General features: G+C 48.2%; 2 protein-coding genes and 1 long non-coding RNA gene across 34 annotated transcripts in view; 1 reads left to right on the top strand and 2 right to left on the bottom strand.

Moving 5' to 3' along the window:
• The window catches only part of BICDL1 (BICD family like cargo adaptor 1), a 718,679-nt gene that overhangs the window by 190,786 nt on the left and 509,465 nt on the right, over positions 1–18,428 (bottom strand). The window contains exon 1 of one of the 30 annotated variants that reach the window (XM_050747932.1): positions 6,238–6,247. The exons of 27 other annotated variants lie outside the window; for them this stretch is intronic. The gene's annotated coding sequence lies outside the window, so the exon portion shown is untranslated. Of the gene's footprint in view, positions 1–5,608; positions 5,613–6,236; positions 6,248–18,428 lie in introns of those variants that run through there. 2 more of the 30 variants (XM_050747919.1, XM_050747965.1) reach the window with 2 other exon arrangements.
• The window catches only part of PXN (paxillin), a 59,572-nt gene that overhangs the window by 3,603 nt on the left and 37,541 nt on the right, over positions 1–18,428 (top strand). The gene's annotated exons all lie outside the window — the stretch shown is intronic.
• Positions 8,306–18,428, bottom strand: part of LOC126930730 (uncharacterized) — a 93,352-nt gene continuing 83,229 nt past the window's right edge. Inside the window, exon 2 of the long non-coding RNA XR_007717668.1 lies at positions 8,306–8,373. This is a non-coding gene — a long non-coding RNA (uncharacterized LOC126930730). The remainder of the gene's footprint in view (positions 8,374–18,428) is intronic.

Raw genomic sequence — 18,428 nt, 5'->3', positions numbered from 1 at the left:
CCTTGGGGGTAGTGCTAGGGGGGCAGAGGAGTTGCCTGGGGCATTGGGAGCTATGGAACCTCCCCGTTTCCATGGAAAGTCTGGACTTTGGGCTTTCCTGTCTGTGGTCCCTCTGTGTGTTAGGGCAGAGTCAGGGCACCCAGCTGCTGGGCCTGTGGCAGAGGCAGCATTTACCCAAGCAGCGATGGTGCCCTCCTGGTGGGCTCTGTGTCAGTGCCAGACCTTCTCCTGGGCTTTGTACTACTAAGGGGCAGAGCTGGGATTCAAACCCTGGTGGGTTTGATTCTTCAGCAGGTACCCTTTCTGATACGTGAAGCTGTCTGCTACCTGGGCAGACAGCTTGATGGAGAAAGGCTCAGCCTACTGGAAGCCAAAGCCCTGTCACTATGGGTTCAAGGTCTTTTGAGGGAATATCTCAGTATTCCTTTTTTCCAGCTTCCCTAGTGATGGCCATGCATTGAAGAAGCTGGGTGTACCCTTGGCTGGAGAGGCTGATGGAAGGCCAGAGTTATTGGTGAGCCACTGAGCAGCCCTCTTCTCCTATTTAGTCGTCGCGCATGGAGTATCTGAATCTGAAGCTTCTCTTGGGTCTTTACCTCGCTCCAGAGATGTTGAATAAACTTCTAGCCTCATTGCCGCCTTTCCTGGGGTCATCCTAGTCTGAGTCATTAATAATAGCAAAATCTGCCGGGCATGGTGGCTCACACATGTAATCCCAGCACTTTGGGAGGCCGAGGTGGGTGGATCATTTGAGGTCAGGAATTCAAGACCAGCCTGGTCAACATGGTGAAAGCCAATCTCTACTAAAAATACAAAAATTGGCCGGGCGCGGTGGCTCAAGCCTGTAATCCCAGCACTTTGGGAGGCCGAGGCGGGTGGATCACGAGGTCAGGAGATCGAGACTATCCTGGCTAACATGGTGAAACCCCGTCTCTACTAAAAAAATACAAAAAACTAGCCGGGCGTGGTGGCGGGCGCCTGTAGTCTCAGCTACTTGGGAGGCTGAGGCAGGAGAATGGCGTGAACCCGGGAGGCGGAGCTTGCAGTGAGCCGAGATCACGCCACTGCACTCCAGCCTGGGAGACACAGCGAGACTCCGTCTCAAAAAAAAAAAAAAAAAAAAAAAAAATACAAAAATTAGCTGAGCATGGTGGTGGGTGCCTGTAGTCTCAGATATTCTACTCAGGAGGCTGAGGCAGGAAAATCGCTTGAATCCGGGAGGCGGAGATTGTGGTGAGCCGAGATCGCGTCACTGCACTCTGGCCTGGGCACGCTTTTCTTTTTTACAGTGTTTACAGAATTTTTTCCCGTAATATTTATTGAGCACTTATTATGTGCAGGCACTGTGCTGGGCACCTTACATGCATTGCTTGTTTGAATCAAGCTGTCCATATGAGGCAGGTTTTATTATTAGTAGTATTACCACTACCCATTTTATAAGTGAGGAAACAGACACAGAGAGGTGAGCCCACTTGCCCAAGTTCTACAGCTAGTGAATGGCAGTGCTGGGATTTGAATCCAGGCGGTCTGGCTGCTGAGTGGGACTTGCGGCCAGCTGTTTTGTACACTTTTTTTTTTTGAGACAGGGTCTGCAGCCTCCGCCTCCTAGGCCCAAGTGATCCTCTTCCCTCAGCCTCCCCAGTAGCTGGGACTACAGGCGCATGCCGCAATGCCCTGCTAATGTTTAAAATTTTTTGTGGAGACAGGGTTTCACCGTGTTGCCCAAGCTGTTCTTGAACACCTGGCCTCAAGCAATGTGTCCGCATCGACCTCCCAAAGTACTGGGATTACAGGCGTGAGCCATTGCGCATGTTGCATTCTTTACTCTTTCTGTTCATAATACTGCATCTGATATGGGTTGCTCATTGGTTTGACTGTTTTCTGTTTCTAGGACACTAACATTTTTCTGCCCCCACCCTATTCTCTGTTGTCTTCCACATCTGTCGTTTCCCTGTTCTCTGCAGCTTCTTCTCTTTCTTTTGTTCTTTCTTTCTTTCTTTTATTTGAGACGGAGTTTCGCTCTCATTGCCCAGGCTGGAGGGCAGTGGCGTGATCTCAGCTCACCACAACCTCTGCCTCCCAGGTTCAAGCGATTCTCCTGCCTCTGTCTCCGAGTAGCTGGAATTACAGGCATGCACTGCCACGCCCAGCTAATTTTGTATTTTTAGGGGAGATGGGGTTTCTCCATGTTTGTCAGGCTGGTCTCGAACTCCTGACCTCAGGTGATCCTCCTGCCTCAGCTTCCCAAAGTGTTGGCATTACAGGCGTGAGCCACTGCACCCGGCCTTTTTGTTCTTTCTTGGGGACACACACTCAGGATGGGATGCAGGGTCCTGTGGGGAGTGTCTCCTGTTCCAGGGGAGGCCCCACTCCTCCCTCCCTGGTCACCTCTCCAGTCGCCTGTTACTCTTAAGACAGAGCAGTGAGCTTACAGCACCACTGCCAAGGAGAACCTGGGGCAGGTCCCCTGTGGTCCCTTCCCAGCTCCTCTGCTCAGGAATCAAAAGCCTTCCGGTGCCTCCAGCCCCACTGCACCTAAACATGCTCCTTGTCTTTCCCATGTCCAGAGGAGGGAGTTGTTGAAAACTTTATGGTGGAAAATGAAGGATGTCCTATGGGAGGAGGAGAGGAAGAGAAAGAATCAGGAAGCTGAGTTTTCTCAGAAATGTTCGCAAAGCAAGTCATGGAAATGGCTTCCGGGTGCCCTTCTCACCTGGGATGGGCCCTGAGCCTCCATCAACAGCCTCACAGGGTCTACTCTGCCTTTTGCAGTCTGGGTCTTGTTGGGAGTCTCTTATCTGGCCTCCAGTGTACATTCATATCCTGATAAGTCTTCCAACTGACTAACCGATTGCCTAACCAGGGGCTCAGGGCTGGCCTCTCCAGGGAGGCCTTGGATTCTGGGCCAGTGGTAGACAGAACATGCGGTTGGCCAGGCCCAGTGGAGCCCCAGTGGCCAAATCTTCCCTTAAAGATGGCCTCTTAATGCTTATTTCTTGTGTGATTGTGGTATTGTGGTTTTATGGGAAAATATTGTTATTGTTAGGTTCATGCTAAAGTATTTAGGAGTAAAGTGTCATGATGTCTTGCAACTTATTTTTATTTTTTTATTTTTTATTTTTGAGATGGAGTCTTGCCCTATCACCCAGGCTGGAGTGCAGCAGCACGATCTTGGCTCACTGTAACCTCTACCTCCTGGGTTTAAGCAATTCTCCTGTCTCAGCTTCCTGAGTAGCTGGGACTATGGGTGCATGCCACTACACCCAGCTAATTTTTGTATTTTTAGTAGAGGTAGGGTTTCACCATATTGGTCAGGCTGGTCTTCAACTCCTGACCTCAGGTGATCCACCCGCCTCAGCCTCCCAAAGTGCTGGGATTACAGGCTGGGATTACAGGCGTGAGCCACCGCTCCCAGCTTAATTTAGTTTTAAATGATATAATGAAAAACAGGATAAATACATAGAGGGCAGAGAGCACAAGGGCCATGCATTCATACAAAGTGGTAAAACAATGACAGTCTAATCTAAATGAGAATACACAGGCCTCTCAACTTCTCTGTGTGTTTAGACATTTTCATAATGAAAAGTTGGAGAAAAGTAAGGAAACCCTGCTTTTCCATGGTGGACTTCGAGTTGTTGGACCAGGGTGCTGGCCTGCGCCTGCCTGTGGTTGGCCTGAATGACTGTTGGCCTCCTGTGATTGTGCAGGTGGTGGGAAGATTGGGTGAGCAGAGACAGGAGCTGGGGGGGCCTCAGGTGACAGTGACTGCTGACTATCAGCTGGGAAATGGGGAGCACAGTGCTGTGACCTGTGCAGAAAAAAGACAGGCCCAGAGACAGTGTGTGTCCATAGGTATGGAGGCAACCTCATGAGTTATTTGAGCATGATGACATTAATCAGACCAGGGTTGAAGCATGTGAGATGCCGAACTTTGGTTGGAGTTTGAGATGGGTTGTCCAGGCTGGTGGGACACAGAGCAAGACTTTTTTTTTTCTTTTTTTTTTTGAGATGGAGTCTTACTCTGTCACCCAGGCTGGAGTGCAGTGGGGTAATCTTGGCTCACTGCAACGTCTGCCTCCCAGGTTCAAGTGATTCTCGTGCCTCAGCCTCCCCAGTAGCTAGGATTATAGGTGTGTGTCATCACGCCTGACTAATTTTTGTAATTTTAGTAGAGATGGGGTTTCACCATGTAGGTCAGCCTGGTCTCGAACTCCTGACCTCAGGTGATCCACCTGCCTCAGCCTCCAAAAGTGCTGGGATTACAGGTGTGAGCCATGGTGCCTAGCCAGAGCAAGGCTTTACACAATTCAGGGAACAGTCTCTGGGCAGCTTGAGGCCTGCAGGAGGGGAGGGGATGCCTTTTGCCTCACATCATGAACCCCTTATCTGTGTCCAGTGGAACACCATTTACCTGTGGGCAGTGATGGCTGATGGCCCCAGGCCCTTGCTTGTAGCTCAAGTCCGACCATCCAGTTTTTCAGCCTTCAGGCTCCCTCTCCTGGAATCCCCACTCCCTTGGTCCCTCATGTCTAGTTCGTGCTGACTCAAAGCTGGCCTTCTTGGGCCTCCAGTCTGTTTTGGGGAAATAGCTGCATTCTGGCACCAGTGGCCCTCTTGGCTCTGAGGCAGAGGTGAGGGCCCTGCCTACTAGAAACATTTCGGGCAGCCAGCAGGCTCTCATAAGGGGAGGGCTTCATGCCAAGGTCTTCTTTCAGCCTCATGTCATCCATGTCAGCATGCAAAGATGCCGAGACTGGCCACTTTTCGAGGACCACGAGGTCTTCTAGCGAGGGCTCAGAGCTTCACTCTGCCTATTTGAAAGCAGCATGATGTGTGTTTTATGGGGGAGGGGGTGGTGCTGGGAGGAAGCTTTATGTAATTCTTGGCTGGAGCTCAGGTAATTGTTTTAATGAAATGGAATGCAGCTTATTCAGAATTCGCTTGGCAGAAACAGCCATGTTCTGTTCTGTTTTCTTGTTGGGGAGAGCAGGGCACACATTTCCAGCTGTTTTGAATCGTAGAACTCTGGGTGAGCTGGAGCAAGGTGGGTGGAACCCTCCAGGGAGCTCCAAGGAGCTTCAGGCCGATTCTCTTCTGGATCCCGGTCTGTGTGTATCATTTTGAATGAGCCATGGAGACTTTGGCCTCTTCTAACAACATAAAAGCCCTACTGAGGCGGAGTGTGTTGGCTCATGCCTGTAATCCCAGCATTTTGGGAGGCCGAGGCGGATGGAACACCTGAGGCCTGAGGTTGGGAGTTCCAGACCAGCTTGACCAACATGGGGAAACCTCATCTCTACTAAAATACAAAATTAGCTGGGCATGGTGGCGCATGCTTGTAATCCCAGCTACTCCGGAGGCTGAGGCAGGAGGATTGCTTAAACCTGGGAGGCAGAGGATGCGGTGAGCCAAGATCAGGCCACTGCACTCCAACCTGGGTGACAGAGTGAGACTCTGTCTCAAAATAAATAAATAAACCCTATTGAAAGCAGGCTATGAAATGGGCACAATGCCTTCTTTCCACGTTGTTGGGAGACTGAGTGAGGTGCTTAGCACATAGTAGACAGATCCTCAAGGATGGCCTCTATTTCCTCACGCTTTATTCCACCCCCCACATCCCCATCTTTCCACCCCATTTTATACCTCATGGCCACCATCTTCTGTCAGTGTAGATGGCTGTGGCCCCATGTGGCCCCGAGGTCCCCATCTGCAGGTCCACCTGGCTCTCCTTTTTCTTCTGGTTCCCTTTTTCTTCTCTCCTTCTCTTCTCTTCTTTCTGTTTTCTCACAGGGTGGTCTTTTTCTCTTGCCCAGGATGAAGTACAGTGATCTGATCACAGCTCACTGTAACCTCCAATTCAAGCAATCCTCCTGCCTCAGCCTCCCGAGCAGCTGGGACTACAGGCACGTGCTACCATGCCTGGCTAATTTTTTATTTTTTATACAGCCGGAGTCTCATTATGTTGTTCAGGCCGGTCTCGAACTCCTGGCTTCAAGCAGTCCTTCTACCTTGGCTTTCCAAAGTGCTGGTATTGTAAGTGTGAGCCACCATGCGTCTTGCCTGTTTCCCTCTTTTTACTTTTCTGCTCTTATTAACTTCAGTTTTTTGTTTTGTTTTGTTTTTTAGACAGAGTCTTGCTTTGCCACCCAGAGTAGAGTATAGTGGCGTGATCTTGGCTCACTGCAACCTCTGTGTCCCAGGGTCAAGCGGTCCTCCTGCCTCACTGCCTCACTCCCCCCCCCCCTCACCCCTTCCTCCCCCACCCCACCCCCAGCAGTAGCTGAGATTACAGGCACATACCACCATGCCTGGCTAATTTTGTATTTTTGGTAGAGATGGGGTTTCGTTCACCATGTTGGCCAGGCTGGTTTTGAACTCTTGAGCTCAGGTGACCTGCTCACCTCCACCTCCCAAAGTATTGGAATTACAGATGTGAGCCGTTGTGCCCGGCCTGCTCTTACTAACTTTTTTACTTTGCTCCTTTTTATTTTATTTATTTTTTAATTTATTATTATCTTTTTTGAGACAGAGTCTTGTTCTGTCACCCAGGCTGGAGTGCAGTGGAGTGGATCTCGGCTCACTGCAACCTATGCCTCCCGGCTTCAAGTGATTCTCTGCCTCAGCCTCCTGAGTAGCTGGGACTACAGGCGCCCACCACCACACCTGGCTAATTTTTGTGGTTTTAGTAGAGACGGGGTTTCACCATAGTGGCCAGGCTGGTCTTGAACTCCTGACCTCGTGATCTGCCTGCCTCGGCCTCCCAGTGGTGGGATTACAGGTGTGAGCCACTGCGCCTGGCCTGCTCCTTTTTAAATTTTAACACAGCCTGACCCATTCTTCCACATTTGCTCTTTTGCTGAGACACCCGTTTCATCCTTTAGCTGCCATATTTTTTTCTCCCTTCCTTAAGCTCTGCTTGTTTCTCCAGAGACCCTCCCACCTTCTTTTCCCAAGTCTCCTCTGATCCCTGAGTGGAGGTACACCTGGGTGTTTTCTCAAAGGATTTCTCTGAACTCCTTGTTTTTCTCCTATGTACCTCGGTCAGTTAATCAACTGCATGACCTCTTTTATAACCTGTGTGCTGGTGACTCCCAAATTTATATTTCCACCCCTGACGTGAATTCTATTGTCCAGATTCTTCCGGTCTGCCCGCCAGCAGAGACTCAACTCATTTCCTTTCCACTCTCCCTTCTCATCTACTCCCTTCTCATTTCCTTTCTCCTCTCCCAGGCCCCATCTAACTGCCTGTTCTCTGTTAGCGCCCCCTCTCTTCTCTGGGCCTGTATTAGATAATGGACATTTCTGCAGCACGTTAAGCTTGAGGACATATTTTCACGTGCTTCTTTATTTTTTAAAAAACTGAACCTTAGGCCGGTTGTTGTGGCTCACGCCTGTAATCCCAGCACTTTGGGACGCCAAGGCAGGTGGATCTCGAGGTCAAGAGATCAAGACCAGCCTAGACAACATGGCGAAACCCCGTCTCTACTGCCTGTAATCCCAGCTACTCGGGAGGCTGAGGCAAGAGAATCTCTTTTTTTTTTTTTTTTTTTTTTTTGAGACGGAGTCTCGCTCTGTCGCCCAGGCTGGAGTGCAGTGGCCGCATCTCAGCTCACTGCAAGCTCCGCCTCCCGGGTCTACGCCATTCTCCTGCCTCAGCCTCCCGAGTAGCTGGGACTACAGGCGCCCGCCACCTCACCCGGCTAGTTTTTTGTATTTTTTTTTAGTAGAGACGGGGTTTCACCGTATTAGCCAGGCTGATCTCGATCTCCTGACCTTGTGATCCGCCCGTCTTGGCCTCCCAAAGTGCTGGGATTACAGGCTTGAGCCACCGCGCCCGGCCGAGAATCTGTTGAACCAGGAGGCGGAGGTTGCAGTGAGCCGAGATCGCGCCATTGCACTCCAGCCTGGTGAAAGAGCGAGACTCAGTTTCAAAAAAAAAACAAAAAACCACTAAACCTTATTGCGTATATTCGAAGTTTACAACATTGTTGTTATGGGATACATATAGATAGTAAGGTGGTTACTAAAGTCAAGCTGATTAACGTATCAGTCATCTCACAGTTACTTTCCTGTGTGCCAAGAGCAGCTAAATCTACTTATGTAATGAAAATCCCTAGCAGGATTTTCTTTTTTTTCTTTTTTTTTTTTTTTTTTTGAGACGGAGTCTCGCTCTGTCACCCAGGCTGGAGTGCAGTGGCCGGATCTCAGTTCACTGCAAGCTCCGCCTCCCGGGTTCACGCCATTCTCCTGCCTCAGCCTCCCGAGTAGCTGGGACTACAGGCGCCTGCCACCTCGCCCGGCTAAGTTTTTGTATTTTTTTTTAGTAGAGACGGGGTTTCACTGTGTTAGCCAGGATGGTCTCGATCTCCTGACCTCGTGATCCGCCCGTCTCGGCCTCCTAAAGTGCTGGGATTACAGGCTTGAGCCACCGCGCCCGGCCCCTAGCAGGATTTTCTTACCTTCAGCCCTCATGTCATACATTTGATTTCTAAACTTGTGCATCCCATGTATCTGCTACTTAGTATTCTTTGACCCACATCTCCCCATTCCCCACTTCTGCCCATAGTAACCACTGTTTCATTCTCTATCTCTTTCTCTATATTTATATATATATATAATATATATATATATTGGACTGGGCACGATGGCTCATGCCTGTAATCCCCGCACTTTGGGAGGCTAAGGTAGGTGGATCATCTGAGGTCAGGAGTTTGAGACCATCCTGGCCAACATGACGAAGCCCCGTCTCTACTAAAAATACACAAATTAGCCGAGCGTGGTGGTATGGGCCTGTAGTCTCAGGCACTTGGGAGCCTGAGGCAGGAGAATCGCTTGAACCCAGGAGGTGGAGGCCGGAATGAGCCAAGATCATGCCACTGCACTCCAGCCTGGTAAAATAATAAATAAATAAATATATATAGTACATATGTAAGTGAAGTCACGCAATGTTTTTGTTGTGTCTGCCTTATCTTACTTAGCATGTCCTTCCATGCTGTGGCAAATTGGCAAAATCTCCCTTTTTAAGGCTGAATAATTCATTGTATCTATATACAATGATGTGTAAACCACATTTTCTTTATCTATTTGTCCATTGACAATCATCATTTTTTATATGGTTCTGATCACCACCCTGTGAGATAGGTAGTAGTTATCTTCATATTATTAATGAGGAAGTCAAACTGCTGAAGCCCAGGGGAGTTAGGGGAAGGGAACACACCCAGTGTTACCACAGGCAGTGATGCAAGAACCTGAACCTTGGGTGGGTCTTCCCACAACCAGCCCAGTCTCTTTCTGGTTTTTCTTTCTCTCTCTCTCTCTTTTTTTTTTTTTTTTTTTTTTTTTTTTGAGATGGAGTCTCGCTCTGTCAACCAGGCTAGAGTACAGTGGCGTGATCTCAGCTCACTGCAACCTCTGCCTCCGGGGTTCAGGTGATTCTCCTGCCTCAGCCTCCCAAGCAGCTGAGACTACAGGTGCGTGCCATCATGCCTGGCTACTTTTCATATTTTTAGTAGAGATGGGGTTTCACCATATTGGTCAGACTGGTCTCAAACTCCTGACCTCAGGTGATCCACCTGCCTTAGCCTCCCAAAGAGCTGGGATTACAGGTGTGGGCCACTGTGCCTGGCCTTCTTTCTGGTTTTTCATATGGGAAACCTCACGGCAGAAATCTATGGGTCAGTTTTGGCCTGCAGACCATTGTTGCTTGGTCTCCATGGTATTTAAAATATTCCAAATTAGTTGCCTACATTTAAAGCATCAGGTGATTGCACCAAAAAGTCCATGTCATTCCTTTTTTTTTTTTTTTTTTTTTTGAGACAGAGTCTCACTGCGTCGCCCAGGCTGAAGTGCAGTGGCACGATCTCGGCTCACTGCAACCTCCGTCTCCTGGGTTCAAGCAGTTCTCCTACCTCAACCCCCTGAGTAGTTGGGATTACAGGCACCACCACGCCTGTCTAATTTTTGTATTTTTAGTAGAGACAGAATTTCATTGCATATTGTTTCTTTTGAAAAACCAGATCAGGCTTCATGGGATGCATGTACTCTGTCACCGCTTGGTTAACCTCAGTAGCTCCAGCCTCATATTTGACCCTCTCTGTTGCCTACATTGGGTCTCACTGGCCTCATACATATTCCTACTTGGCTCCTGCTTTGGGGGATTCTAAGAACACCCTGTGCTTGATATTTAATGACCAATGCAGTTGCCAAATCTCGGGGGTATCTTGTACTGCAGTCTCTGAATTACATTTGACTTCTGACCATGCCAACCACTCAGTTCTGCCTTGAGTCTAGATCTTGGTTCAAGTTGCAGAAAATAGCCTTCTCCTGACTCACCTTACTCTCTGCCTTTAAAATCTTAGCTGAATCCACCTTTTTGAGGAGGCTTTTCTCCCAGATAAAACTAACCAGCCTGTTGACCCTCCTGCTAAGGTAAAACTTCACAGATTTGTGTAAATTGGGCTTTCTTCTGTCTCCTGCTCTACCCTGTAAGCTCCTTGAAGACAGGGATTTTATCTGCCTTTCAAATATCTCTTACCACCAAGTGGCACTGCTCTGTTCTCTCTGTGGTCGCTTAATAAATACTTACTGGTGGTTGGTGATTAAATGGGTATGAACTGCAACACCCACAGTGATGCTAAGCCTGCAGCAAACCACTTCCTCCTCTGGAGAACCTGAGTTCTCTCTGGGTTCAGGGTGGGGAGGTGGCATAGAACTCAGCCTCTGACATCAGCCACACTTGGTTCTGTATCAGTGCAGTCGCCTACGACTTGTGTGACCTTGGCAGATCATTTTACACTCTGAGCCTTGGTCTCCTAATCCATGAAATAGGTGCATTTCCTGACATACTTTCCTGAAATACTTTTAAAGTGCTCAGTAAATGGTGATGGTTATCGTTTATTCTTGGAATAATCTTGACAACTCCTGGGGTGGAGGGTTTGGCTTTTGGTATCACTCTCTTGGCATTTGTTTGTTTGTTTATTTATTTTTGTGACTAAGTCTCGCGTTATCGCCCAGGCTGGAGTGCAGTGGCGCAATCTCAGCTCACTGAAGTCTCTGCCTCCTGGGTTCAAGCGATTATCTTGCCTCAGCCTCCCAAGTAGCTGGGATTACAGGCGCCCACCACCATGCCTGGCTAAATTTTGTACTTTTAGTAGAGACAGGGTTTCACCATGTTGGCCAGGCTGGTCTCAAATTCCTGACCTCAAATGATCTGCCCGCCTTGCCTCCCAAAGTGCTGGGATTACAGGAGTGAGCCACCGTGCCAGCCTGTTTGTTTATTTATTTATTGAGATGGAGTCTTGCTTTGTTGCCCAGGCTGGAGTGCAGGGGTGTGATCTCAGCTCACTGCAGCCTCCGCCTCCCATGTTCAAGTGATTCTCATGCCTCAGCCTCATGAGTAGCTGGGATTACAGGCATGCGCCACCATGCTGGCTATTTTTTGTAGTTTTGGTAGAGATGGGGTTTCACCATGTTCACCAGGCTGGTCTCAAACTCCTGACCTCAATTGATCCACCCACCTTGGCCTCCCAGAGTGCTGGAATTACAGGCGTGAGCCACCATGCAGGGCCTTATTTATTTTTTAATAATTGATTTTTTTTTTGAGACAGAGTCTCGTTCCGTTGCTCAGGCTGGAGTGCAATGGCACGATCTTGGCTCACTGCAACCTCCACTTCCTGGGTTCGAGCAATTCTCCTGCTTCAGCCTCCCAAGTAGGTGGGATCACAGGCGCCTGCCACCACGCCCAGCTAATTTTTTGTATTTTTAGTAGAAATGGGATTTCGCCATGTTGGACAGGCTGGTCTTGAATTCCTGGGCTCAAGTGATCTGCTCACCTCGGCCTCCCAAAGTGTTGGGATTACATGTGTGAGCCATTGCATCCAGCCCACTCTTCGAATTTAACTTCCACTTCGTCTTTAGGTTGGCTGCATTTCCCGTGGCCTTGCTGGTGGGCAGTTAATGCAGTTGGCCCTGTTTGGTTGCTCAGCTTGGCCTGGGGGAAGAATCTGACTTCAGTTATTTTCTGGGAGAGTGTGATTTAGGACTCTTCATGGCGCTGTGGGTTAGAGAATGTTTGGGACTCTGCTGTGGAGGTGAAATGGCCATACCCCTGGGCTGGTGGTGTTAAGTTAGGTTTTGGTTATATGACTTTTAATTTCCCCTGAGCCTCTTTGGTGGCTTTCATGCGGAAGTGGTTGGGGAGGAGGTGGCTTGGTGGCTTGGTTTATACTAATCGCTCATCTAACACTCATATTAGTGAGAGCTGCCACAGGGAGCTGCTCCGGGATCCGCTCCCAGGTCAGCCCTGGGCTTTTCCCAGCACTCTAGGCATCCAGAAAGCCTCATGGGGTGGTCTGGCCCCTGAGGCTCCTAGTAGCAGTAGAAAAAAAGAGTCGGTTTTCTGGACTGTGAACTTGGTGGTTGTACACTGAGTGGACACAGCTGTGTCATGAAGCTGGCCCAGTGACTGTACCCCTTTACAGGCGGTTGATCTATGGGACCCACCCTGGGCTCTGTTGGAGGTTTGAAGTGGCTCAGAGAGTTCTGGCCGAGCTTTGCCTCCTCTCTGTTTCCAGGAACATTCCTCTTCCTTAGGTGGAAACGGGAGTGTCCGATGGCCTGCACTTGGTTTCCTCTGGATTTGCCATTTCCCCTGTGGACTCCTGGCTTGGCTGGCTGGCTAAGGCAGTTTCTCATCACTGATGTGCTCTGGGACAGCTGAGTGGGACGGGCTTCTCTGGGGTGGGTGTGGAGGAGTGGTCGTGATGCCTGGAACACTGCACTTGCTCCTCAGAGACGCGACTTGGCAGCCCTCCTGAGCCTGCCTGGTCACATGCTGCCCGTCTTGGAAGGTCCTCTGTCCCAAGCAGTGGATGTGCAGTTTCTTCCCCCCTCCTTAGCATCATCAGCCTCAGTGCGTCTTTGAGGTGAGGTAGCTGTCGGGATAGCTGGGTGGTCTCATTTCTTCCTGCCTCACCACCTCAAATGGCCTCTTCTGCTGTGTCCTGAACTTTCCAAGAACTCCTCCCCCTTCTCTCTCTTTGGAAGTTGGCACTTGAAGTCTTTTTGCTTGGTCTTTGGAGGCAGCCAAGCCGGAAAGAAGCTGGGAAAGAAGATCGTCACCTGGAGGCGGTTGTCATGGCTTCCTGTGGTCACTTGTGGTCATCTGCTTCTAAACATCCTGTTTGTGCCTCTAGAGCAGCAGGAACAGTGACCAGAAGACAGCTGTTATCTGCCTGACTTTGGCCAAAGCATGGGGGCTGGGGTTGTCACTATCCTGGGAGACCCTTGATTGACTGATCACTGGCAATTGAGGGCATTGCTGGTAGCAGCTCCTTTGGGCATCACTGGCTTGGGCTCTATCCTGGCTCTGTCCTTCCTCTTCTCCCTGCTTCAACTGTCTGTGAGATTTTCCTTCCTAATGGCCTGTTGGGTATACCAGTCTGCACTCCCTCTTTGTGCTTCTGGACTGATCCAGTCTTTCTTAGACTCCTCCTGTGCTTCCAGAGCTGGAAGGAGCCTTAGGATGTCATTTCCTCCTATGGTTGGGAGTTTGTGGCCGTTACCTTCTTCAGTCAGAGCTGCTCGCTTTTTCTCTGTTTATATATTGGGCTTCCATCTAAGACCACAATTACGAAAGGGGTTTTGTGGAGTTTTAAAAATTTGAAAACAAATATATAAAAACATCTGGAGCTGGGTGCAGTGGCTTAACGCCTATATTCCCAGCACTTTGGGAGGCTGATGCAGGAGGATCGCTTGAGCCCAGGAGTTTGAGACCAGCCTGGGCAACATAGTGACTCCATCTCTACAGAGAATAAAAAAAAATTGGCTGGGCGTGGTGTCTCACGCCTGTAATCCTGGCACTTTGAGATGCTGAGGTGGGAGAATCACCTGAGGTCAGCAGTTCGAGATCAGCCTGGCCAACGTGGTGAAACCCTGTCTCTACTAAAAATACAAAGATTAGCCAGGTGTGGTGGCGGGCGCCTGTAATACCAGCTACTCGGGAGGCTGAGACAGGAGAATTGCTCGAATCCGGAAAGGGGAAGTTGAAGTGAGCAGAGATTGTGCCACTCTACTCCAGCTTGGGCAACAGAGCAAGACTTTGTCTCAAAAATAAATAAATAAATAAATGAATAAATAAAATAAAAAATAAAAAAATTAACCAGGCATGGTAGCATACACCTGTAGTCCCAGCTGCTTGGGAGGCTGGGGCAGGAGGATCTGTTGAACCCAGGAAGCTTTGCTACTTCCCTCCGGCCTGGGGTAACAGAGCAAGATCTCGTCTCTAAAAAAACCCCAAAACATATGTTTGAAAATTGCTTATCAAGTTCAACCCCCTCATTTTGCTGAGGCACTCCTAGGAGAAAGGACTTGTCCAGGAACGTAACAGAGTAAGCTTTTTCCTCCTTCTAGCCCTTTTTTGGGAAATCTGGAATCCGAGTTTTCCTCATTTCTAGAACATGCCTGCCATGGTGTGGCCTCAAACCTTCATTTTTGCCTAGGGACCTTTCTCATGTCATTTTGTATCTGATACTGTTATTTGCTTTTATGAAAGCTGGTTTTTTTTTCTTTTTTTTTTTTTTCTTGAGACAGGGTCTTGCTCTGTCGCCCAGGCTGAAGTGCAGTGGCAAGATCTTGTTCCACTGCAGCCTCAATCTCCCAGGCTTAGGTGATCCTCCCACCTCAGCCTCCTGAGTACTGGAACTGCAGGCACGTGCCACCATGCCCAGCTAATTTTTGTATTATTTATAGAGCCAGGTTTCACCATGTTGCCCAGGCTGGTCTCAAACTCCTGGGTTCAAGTGATCCTTCCACCTCGGCCTCCCAAAGTGCTGGGATTACAGGCATGAGCCACCATTCCTGGCCTACTTTTATGAAAGTTTTTAAGTTAAAGAAGATACATGTGTCTGGACACAGTGGCTCATGCCTATAAGCCAGCACTTTGGGAGGCTGAGGCGGGTGGATCACCTGAGGTCGGGAGTTCAAGACCAGCCTGACCAACATGGTGAAGCCCCGTCTATACTAAAACTACAAGTTAACCAGGTGTAGTGGCGGGCACCTGTAATCCCAGCTATTCGGGAGACTGAGGCAGGAGAATCGCTTGAACCTGGGAGGCAGAGGTTGCAGTGAGCTGAGATCACACCACTGCCCTCCAGCCTGGACGACAGAGCAAGACTCCGTCTCAAGAAAAAAAGAAGATACATGCTTTTTGTAAAAAGGAAAAAAAAAGCTACAGAAGTGAAAGTTCCTTCTTCCTTTCCTCCACCAGGTGTAAATATTGTTAATAGTTTGATGTGCATCTTTCTCAACCATTTTCTATGCATTTATAAATAGGTAAGCATGGATATGATATGCATACCCTTCATTGTTATTTTTTTTAAACTAAGGTGAAACTCGCGTAGTGTAAAATTAACCATTTTATTTAATTATATATGTGTGTGTGTATATATATATATGTGTGCGCGTATATATATTTTTTCAGACAGAGTCTCGCTCTGTCGACCAGGCCAGAGCGCAGCATTGCAGTCTGCAACCTCTGCCTCCCAGGTTCAAGCGATTCTCGTGCCTCAGCCTACCAAGTAGCTAGGATTACAGGCATGTACCAGCACGCCCAGATAATTTTTTGTATTTTCAGTAGAGACAGTGTTTCCCCATGTTGGCCAGGCTGGTCTCAAACTCCTGGCCTCAAGTGACTTGCCTGCCTCAGCTTCCAAAGTGTTGGGATGACAGGTGTGAGCCACTGTGGCCAGCCCAAATTAACTATTTTAAAGTGTACAATTCAAAATAATTTAAAAACGGGCAGAGTAGCACCTGACTGTAGTCTCAGTTACTTGGAAGGGTAAGGTGGGAGGATCCCCTGAGCTCAGGAGTTCAAGTCCAGCTAGGGCAACATAGCAAGACACCATCCACCTCTTAAATAAAAAGTAGAAAACCACTTTATTATTATTATTGAGATAGGGTCTCACTCTGTCACCTAGGCTGGAGTGTAGTGGTGTGATTACAGCTTACCGCAGCCTTGACTTCCCAGGCTCAAGTGATTCTCCCACGTCAGCTGGGACCACAGATGTGCGCCACCACACCTAGCTAGTTTTTGTATCATTTGTAGCGACGAGATCTCGCTATATTGCCTAGGCTGGTCTTGAACTCCTGGGCTCAGCCTATCCTCCCACCTCAGCCTCTCAAAGTGCTGGGATGATTACAGGCATGAGCCACTACACTCAGCCTCCAAAACATTTTAAATGCCACTTCAGTGGCATTGAGTAAGTTCACAGTGTTGTGCATCTATTCTCTCTATCTAGTTCTAAAACATTTTCATCACTCCCCGTTACCACTTCCCTCTACTACTCTAGTTTTGGTCTTGATGAAAGTAGAATCATATAATATGGAATCATAAAATGGAATCATATAGTATGTGACCTTTTGTGACTGGCCTCTTTCACTTAGTGTGATGTTTTTGAGTTTCATCCAATTTGTAGCATGTATTAATACTCAAAAGGCCAAGAAGTAATTGGGCTTAAATATCTTCACAGTTTTTAAAATTTATTTTTGTATATTGCTATAAATATGTATTAAATGGGTTGATTATATTTGTGTTTTTAAATATTTTACTGGTTTTAAAAAACTGATTATCAGTGTTATACATATTCATTGTAGAAAATTTGACAACCAGCCTGGGCAACATAGTGAAATCTCGTCTTTACAAAAAAATTAAAAAAATAGCAGGGTGTGATGGCGTGCGCCTGTCGTGCCCCGGGAGGCTGAGGTGGGAGGATTGCCTGAGCCCAGGAGGTCGAGGCTGCAGTGATGCGTGATTGCACCACTGCACTCCAGCCTGGGCAACAGAGCGAGACCTTGTCTAAAACAAAACAAAACAAAAAAAAGAAATTGAAAACTACAGAGATGCACAAGAAAGAAAATAATGAAAGCTTATAGAATCATCCAGAGATGACCACAATTCATATTTTAATGTATTTCTGTAAAATATTTTTGGTACATATGTGTTTACATAATTGGAATTATGCTAGCTTTTTTTTTTTTTTTTTTTTTTTTTTTTTTTTTTTTTTGAGACAAAGTAAAGTCTTGGTCTGTCGTCCAGGCTGGAGTGCAGTGGTGCAATCTTGGCTAACTGTAACTTCCACCTCACAGGTTCAAGCGATTCTCCTGTCTCAGCCTCCAGAGTAGCTGGAATTACAGGCGCCCATCACCACACCCAGCTAATTTTTGTATTTTTAGTAGAGATGGGGTTTCACCATGTTGGCCAGGCTGGTCTTGAACTCCTGACTTCAGGTGATCCTCCCACCTCGGCCTCCCAAACTTTTGGGATTACAGATGTGAGCCACCGCACCTGGCCATAAGTGCCAGCATTAATATAGTGTCACTCACTCTGTGGCAGCCACTGTTCTAAATACCTCCCTTGTGTTCCCTTATCGTTTCCTCACAACAGCCCTCTGAAGTAGGTATTCTAGATGACGACACTGAAGGACAGAGAGGTGAGCGACTTGCCTGAGGTGAGTTGCTGGTTAGTGGCAGAGCTGGGATTGGATTCAGTGACTGTCCCGTACAGCCCATTGCTAACATTGTAGACTCTGTTCTGATTCCCGCTCGCTGGTAAGGGTGATGCCATGCGGTGCCATTGGGGAGGAGGGAAGAGAGGGGACAGTCTGGTGTGTATGTGTGCGCGCGCGCACGTGTGTGTGTGTGTGAGAGAGAGAAAGTCATCTGTGGATCATGTATCATGTGCTCGGGGGTGCAGTAATTGAGGAAACATAATAAACCAGGTGTCTGCTGATGGCAGTGGGGGCTGTTGAGCACTGACCCCTACCCAGGGTTATCAGGGACTGAAAGTGACCCCAGGAGAAGTGTGGTGTGAGCTGGTGTGCTTCCCTCTGGGGAAGGTCTGTGGGCTGTGTGCAGAGGAGGGAGGATTTCCTGCTCTGTGGCCGTCCTCCAGCTGCCTCTTCTTCCGTGAGCAAAGGCTTGGGGTCCCTCATGTTCCCCAGACCAGCAGTCTGTCAGCCTGCTGTCCTCCTGCTCTTCACCTTTCTTGGGTTATTTGCTTTTATCTTCCCCTGGCTTCCTTTGGAAGAGCTTTTTCTCAATTATTGAGCTTTCCCAACTGGAGAGTCAAAATCTCCAGTTTCCAACTAGGATTGTGGATTTGTCGCTTTTTCTTTTCAATGTTGTCCATTTTTGCTTTATCTGCTTTAGAGCTCTGTCATTGAGTGTGTGTACATTTAGGACGATTATGTCTTCATGGTGAGTTGACTCTTATCATTATGAAATGTCCCTCTTTACCTCAGGTAATATTCCTGTCTGGAAGTCTGCCTCGTCTGATATTAACAGAAGCACTTCAACTTTCTTTCTTTTTTTCTTTTAAACAACTGCTATTCTGTTTAATAAAATAGTTGCTTGAAACATCTGCAGTAGTGACT

The sequence above is a fragment of the Macaca thibetana genome, chromosome 11 (genome assembly GCF_024542745.1).
Source record: "Macaca thibetana thibetana isolate TM-01 chromosome 11, ASM2454274v1, whole genome shotgun sequence".
In the NCBI taxonomy this organism is placed as follows: domain Eukaryota; kingdom Metazoa; phylum Chordata; class Mammalia; order Primates; family Cercopithecidae; genus Macaca; species Macaca thibetana.
This window is presented reverse-complemented; position numbering and strand designations above follow the sequence as displayed.